Raw genomic sequence first — 6,978 nt, forward strand, 5'->3', positions numbered from 1 at the left:
ACCATTCGCTGTGTTATATTTACACCCCTGTGCAGTGTTGGTTAGTCACAAGTAATGTTGTGCTTTTAAACATCATCACAGTGGTTTCGTACTATGGTATTCAGCCATTAGTCACCATATAAGGGTTAACTGAGTCTGATTAAAACATTACAACTCCCATTTCCCCACATCACAGTTACTTATCATGGCATATTTTTTTCAGTGTGCAAACACCATATTACTGGGTCTTTATACTGCAATCCCTTCTATATAAAGGAGCTTTTCAAGTGTACTTCCACCCTTGGAGGACTCTCTTCATTTACACATGCACAATATGCAGTTTTAGCATCCAATTATCTATCAAGCATCCCAGGAATGGAACTGAATTGATTTAATTGTGAACACATCACTCGTGTGGGCTCTTCTCATCAAGCTACATACACACGCTCTGCACATCCTACATCCACTCCTTGTGATCCACCAGCAAGAAATAAAAATATGAACTGGTTTTGTCAGATTTGTTGGAGATTTTGAGTGAGACATCAATGCTGTGCAAGCTTCACTGTAATTGCGATGTTGTTCTGATTTTTACAAAATCATTTCTAATGCAAGAAAAGTTCCAATAAAAATTCACAAAAATCCAAAATCAATCTCTGATTTGCAGAAGCCATTGAAATATATTGGGCTTGATCATTTTTACCTTCTCCACGCTCAAAACATTCTGGTGCAAGGTTCTCTCTGGTGTTTTTATCTAATGTTTAAATAGTCATTTGTGCAACTTAAGGCAAACTCAGCCAACATGATGAAGAGAATCTGATCCCAAGCTCCACACAAGACCTCAGGCCTCTCTGCACCACATGAGACAGGGCCTGCTTTGTCTATTGACTCCAGTGTGTCTGGCTAATAAAATTGGCTTTGGAGTGCAGGACAAGCAACTCCTCAGATCTTTATTTCTACAGAAGTGGAATGCAGTTGTCTTGAATAAAAGAGCACCTGACAATCCCGGAACATCATGCATGTGGGCTGCATTTTGTAAAAGGCTTGGCCATGTGGGTCATCGGGTGTGCAGTATAGTTCATTGTTATTAATAGTCTGCAATGTACCATGTTGTTCTTAATACTCTGTAGTATACCATACTATTGTTCATTTCCAGTATACCACATTATTATTCATGATCTGCAGTCTACCTTGTTGTTGTTAATGCACTACAGTAGGGTTTCCCAACCATTTGATGACTGTGGACTGCCACAGATTGTGGAAAAATTGTTAAACTGCTAAATACAGACAGTAGACCAATTTAGTTTAGCTGTTTCCCTTTTTTTTCAGGTAAGAACGTGCAAATCTCAGGGGTCAAAACTATATACCCTTCCCCCAAACCCCAGTGTTCTGCAGATTGGTGGAGTACTATCCACTGATCGGCAGCGGCGGATGGGAACCCCTGTTCTACAGAATACTGCCTTGTTATTAATGCTCTGGTCGGCTGGCTATATTGTAACTGTCATATAAAGATAAGTTAAGTACTTTGCAATTTATGCTATCGCTGCTGTTGCTGTTTTTGCTCCTTCTGTAACATTTGGTTGTAGCAGCAATTCCTTCACGCTAAAATATCTGCCATTATAGCCTAACAAGAACACTAAATACTTGAAATAGATAATTCGTTACCTCGAAGCCCCAGGCCTCCTGTACGTACTACACATATTATATTCTGCTCAGTGGTATAATACATAAGAATAAATAAGATATATCCTATATTTTTGCCTTCATTTAGCTTTCTCGTACTACAGTATATTCCGACTGACAAACATTCTATACATTGGAGTAAAATACCATGAATACTATATCCTCTCCCATGGCACCACTATAAAATGTTTAATATAAAACTGCTTCTTTGTTTTTATTAACAAATCCCTCTAATAAAGTTTGTATATATACAGTATATGTGTATTTCTGTGTGGGAATTTGTCTTTGTATACAAATTATATTTATGTGACTCTATCAAGAAATTCCTAAACCTCTACAAATAAGTTAACAGGTCCAGGGAGTTACCCCAGCCATGAGCCCCACGCTGTCTTGGATAAACTCCACCCTCCATACATCATACGGCACGATGGATGGATAGAGCCAAGAGCAATGTTAATGCAATAATTAGACTGTAATTTTTGACATGTTGCAAATGAAGGGCTATTGAAAGCCACTGAAAAATAAAAGTAGATATGTTACATTCATATATTCGCAAGTGAGAATAGTACAAAATTTTAGGCAATTTACCATTTTTAAGTTTTTTGTTGCTTGACAAAATGTCATAAAAATACAACTGGGCATTAGTGCAATGAGGAGAAATTGCGCATCAAGTGATCATCTTAGTTCAACACTTAGTGGGTTTTACAATTAGGCTGTGATTGATATATCAGCTCAGACATGGAGTAGGGGGCTAAATTAGTTATTGAATTGCCTTCAGGCTCATAGCATCCTTTTTACAGAACCTGGGCAGCGAGCCTGACAATTGCATAAATCATGATATCACATGTTTGTGTTCAATACTTCTAATACAAATAAATGGCTCTCCTTAATCTAGAGGCGGGCAGACTAGGATTTATATCACGGGTTCCCACCACTTCTGAAGGGCTTGAAAACACAATACAATACACAAATACAAGTTTGCATTAAGCTGCCTAGCTAATTCTTTACCAAAATTAAAAGATGACAATAATTTTCACTGTATTCACGGCCCCAAACTACACGCTCAGTTCGAGGATACTCTGACAGGGCTGCTCCAGACTCTACTACTGTCCCACAGGCATACAGGTATCATTACACATTAGTGCACATGAACAAAGCACTTCATACTGCCTGTCAGGGTGATATAAATGCTTTCCGATGCATTGCAGGAGTGTCCTATACCTCATGCTAAGGTCTCTGAACAAGTGCATAATTTATTATTGAATTATAATAATAATTCTCAAGCTTTTTTTGCCTGCATTTTGACTTAAATATGGAAGACACACACACACACATTCATTTCTATGTGAATAACCCTAATCCCTACAATGACATCCTTAACCGCTACACAGCACTAACCTTAAACATAAGTAACTAAACAAAATACAAGACTTTTAGCTATTTTTAGTTTTTTTTTTTTTTTGATTGCATTTGCAAACTTTTATGAAATTGAGGCTATGCTTGTTCCCTAACATGACCACCTAATCCATGTCAGAGGGACATTTTTACTTTCATAAGCAACATTATTTTTCAATACAGTTCTGGCATTTAGAAATCTTGGTGATAAAAATTCGGGGGGAGGGGTGCTTTTCAGTAGAACCTTTATATTGTTAAAGAAAGCAAAACCTAGCAAGCTTTGCAGTTTTAATTAAATTATCTAATATGTTGAACATTACTACATAATTTCTGCATGTGCTTTTAAGCCAATCCATTTTCCTACTCGCTGTTTAATTTCCTCAAAGAGGTGTTTGTGAAATTGATTTATTTTGAACTCATTTTTACTTTATAAATACTGCAATTTTTATCGCAACAAATTAATTTGTTCCCCCAATATTCTGCAGCTGTAATATCTAATAACATATTATGCAACACTCAAAATTAGGTAGTAAAGAGATGTGTGGCAGAGCAAAGTACCAATGTGATGTGGAACAATGAGTAGAATATAGAAAAGGCTGCAGCAGTATTACAAAATTAGCAAGTGAGTGTACAACATTTCATACCACAACCTCATACAAACAAGTATGACTGGAAACAAAGGAGTCAATCAAGATGGTTTCCTCGCAATGCCCACCTGGTGGACATGACCTTTAATCCTGATGTAAAGTAGGCAAGAAAAAGCAGCTGTACCGCTTGTGTAGTGACGAAAGGCATGAACGCCAGTCGTATGCTTTGAGTGTAATCCGGCCCTAAGGGAAAAGCCTTCAAATACTACAGTAAGTTATTTTATGTATTTCTTTGATTTTCGCTAATTCCCCGGCCATTGACTCTGTTTAATGATGTTAAATCCATGATAAACTAAGTTTCTTATAGTTTTTTTGCTTTGCTTGCAGGCTGGAGTGGTGTCTCTGAGGCTAGGGATCCGTACCAGCATTAGGAAGCTTGTTGGTCCATTTGGATTAGTGTGGTGCTGAGGTACCACCCACTGCACGGCTGGCCTCAGGGCCTCATGCCTCAGGTGGTTTGTCATGTGCTGGGTGTGGCAATGTGCTGTAATCAGTGCATGCTCCATATCTCCTGCTTTTTGCTTGGCCATTTTTTTTCACCTTAGAGTATACTATGCATTTTTATCTCTACTCCAGCTATATGAAATAATAATAATAATAATAATAATAATAATAATAATAATAAATTGAAAACCATTTAAAACGTCAGATTAAAAATGTTATATTTAGCAATTAATATTAATTAATGAATCATAAATTTCAGTTCTGAGCAAATCTACATCAATCACTGCCTATTTGAGTGTTTTTGGAATTGTCACATTTGTTGTGCTACAAAAAAACGTTAATGTATTTATTTTTGTGTTATTCTTACTTCTGATCTACAAAACCTGCACAACATTTTGAAGATGTAAGAGAATTTTTATTGTGAAACAACAGTTAATATACAATTAAAAATAATGACTTGTTTGGATAAGTATTTTTCTCTCTGTGAAACCACCTTTGGTAGCAGTTACAGCTATTTAGTCTCTATAGAACTTTTGCAAGTCTGGAACATTCATTATTTGTGTATTCCTTTTGAGAAAGTTATGGATCAAGGATAAAGAATCACTGTAGCCTTAAAATTCTATATAATAGTTTTTAATAAGATCTGAGTCTGGGCTGTGACTGAGCTACTTTGGAGGACATTTTGTTTTTCTTGTTTTAAGCCAGTGTACAGTTTACTGTGTGCTTTTGGTCATTACCCAGCTGAAGCATCAATCCCTGTCTCAGCATTAGGTCAGCTGCTGACTGAAGCTGGCGTTTTCAAGGTTTTCCATGAATTAAGCCCAATGCATTTATTCTGTTCCCTCAAGCTACCCAGTACGTGCAGACGCTGTCACAAGCTGGTGAGATGTCACCTGTGTAACTGGTGATTGGAGTCAGACATACATTTAGTCCGCAGTTTTACTGGACTATGGACTTGATGTTTTTAGACTTCCACAAGCCTTTTAGTGAAGTCCTAGTGGATTTACATGGTTCTTTTTCTTCCAGAGAGATTTCTGACATGCCTTACTTACAGACACACGGCTCCTCCCGTCTTGCCCTTAGATGTCTATAGGCTTTTTATCGTTGTCAGTCTCATTGGGTGATTTGAGTCACAATTGTCCTTCTGACCTCGCGGATTTGGGAAGTGCGGCTCTAAGTAGATTCTGGGTGGTCCTGTTTATTTTATGCTTTAAAATGACTTTGTCCAAAGAGACATCCCATGCTTTTCAAATCTTTTTATACCCATTCTTGATCTGGGTCTTTCCGTAACTTTATCCTATAGTTGTTTTGACAACTCTCTGGCCTTCACAGCTGTCTCTCCAGCTTTGCCTTGGGTGCACTACTCAATTGTGAGTCTTACCAAGACACATCCTGCTCACGCAGTAGTTACTAGTTTTGAGTTAGCAACTGAAGTGAAGAGCATGATTTTGGAATGTGGAGGATAAATGTATTGAACAGAGAATGACAATGTAAACACAGCCACAACATGCAGACTTAAGTAGTCAGACTTACAGAAATGCTGAGCCACTGTAATTTCCTATCATTATATATTTGTTCTGCGAATAAAAAGTGGAGGACCAACATGGAGGCTCAGTGGGTAGCTTTGCTGCCTCGGTGCCTGTGTGCCACCTCCGCTCTGTATGTGAAGTTTGCAAGTTCTCACCGTGTCATACAGCTTTCCTCCCACTGTCCAAAGGCATGCAGTTACATGAATCGCCATCACTAAACTGTCCATGGTGTGTGTGTGCATGTGTGTGTGTGCATTCCCTGTGATACACTGGTATCTCACCCAGGGTGTACCCAAGATAAACTGAAGGCCCGCCATGTCCCTGTCCAGAGGAAGCAGCTAGAAGATGAATTAATAAATGTATAAACCATATATTGTATAAACCATCCATCTGTCTTTCATAACCACTTATCCAGTCAAAGTTTGCAGTGAGTCTGCAGCTTAATTAACTAGCTTTGTAGCTTTGTTCCAGATAAGCACCATTAGCACATACAGTGAATAAGAACTGCAAAACTGTCTGTAGGTATGAATGATGTGAGTGTCCTGTAATGGGTTGACATCCTGTCTTGGGTTAATCCCCGCCTTGCTTTTGGCTCTGTAAAGTGGGTATGGAAAATGCATGGGTTAATAACATTTCTCTTTTGTTCCAAAGTTATTATTTGAAATTATTGGCGTATATTCTGACTTACCGATATGTATCTTATGGAGTAAGTCAGGTTCACCCATCCATCTATCCATCCATCCATCTTCTGTAACCGCTTGTCCTGGGGGGTCTGGAGTCCATCCCGGAGGCTACGGGCGCAAGGCAGGGAACAACCCAGGATGGGACGCCAACCCATTGCAGATGTCAGGTTCACAATTATTGAAAAAGTCAAAACTTCTGGTTTGATTTTTTTGTTCTGCGGTTACCAGGTGAGGGTCTTTACTGTTTCTTTGATCTTCTAGTACAGATATTTCATTATTGCCAATATTTCAGTCTTATTCATTTCCTATATCAATTACACCACGTCACTATGTATTTATATGATTAATTTATATCACCTCCTGCCCTTCAAATTTTATGTTTAAAACCCATCACCTTCGTTAAAATTGTTCTGTGACCTTAAAATAACAGCATATTGTTCTTCACCCTGTGGTTCATGCAAATTAAACTTCACAGGCTTTCATACGAAAGTGTTACAACATGTAGAACAATTGAATGATGTGACAGCTGACATTAAAAATCTACCCCTGCCCGGAGATATTTTGGAAATCCAATGGTCTGAAAGTCAGAGAGGGGCACCGTTAGTGTTGACAAAACATGAT

At 38.2% G+C, this 6,978-nt stretch overlaps 1 long non-coding RNA gene across 1 annotated transcript; it reads right to left on the reverse strand.

Moving 5' to 3' along the window:
- Nucleotides 1-6,024: 6,024 nt before the first annotated feature.
- On the reverse strand, nt 6,025-6,466 carry LOC111846839 (uncharacterized). Its single transcript, XR_002838963.2, has 2 exons — nt 6,363-6,466; nt 6,025-6,268 (listed from the first exon to the last, which is right to left on the reverse strand). It is a non-coding gene; the product is annotated as an uncharacterized lncRNA (long non-coding RNA).
- Nucleotides 6,467-6,978: the final 512 nt, after the last annotated feature.

This window comes from Paramormyrops kingsleyae, chromosome 1 (genome assembly GCF_048594095.1).
Source record: "Paramormyrops kingsleyae isolate MSU_618 chromosome 1, PKINGS_0.4, whole genome shotgun sequence".
Lineage (NCBI taxonomy): Eukaryota > Metazoa > Chordata > Actinopteri > Osteoglossiformes > Mormyridae > Paramormyrops > Paramormyrops kingsleyae.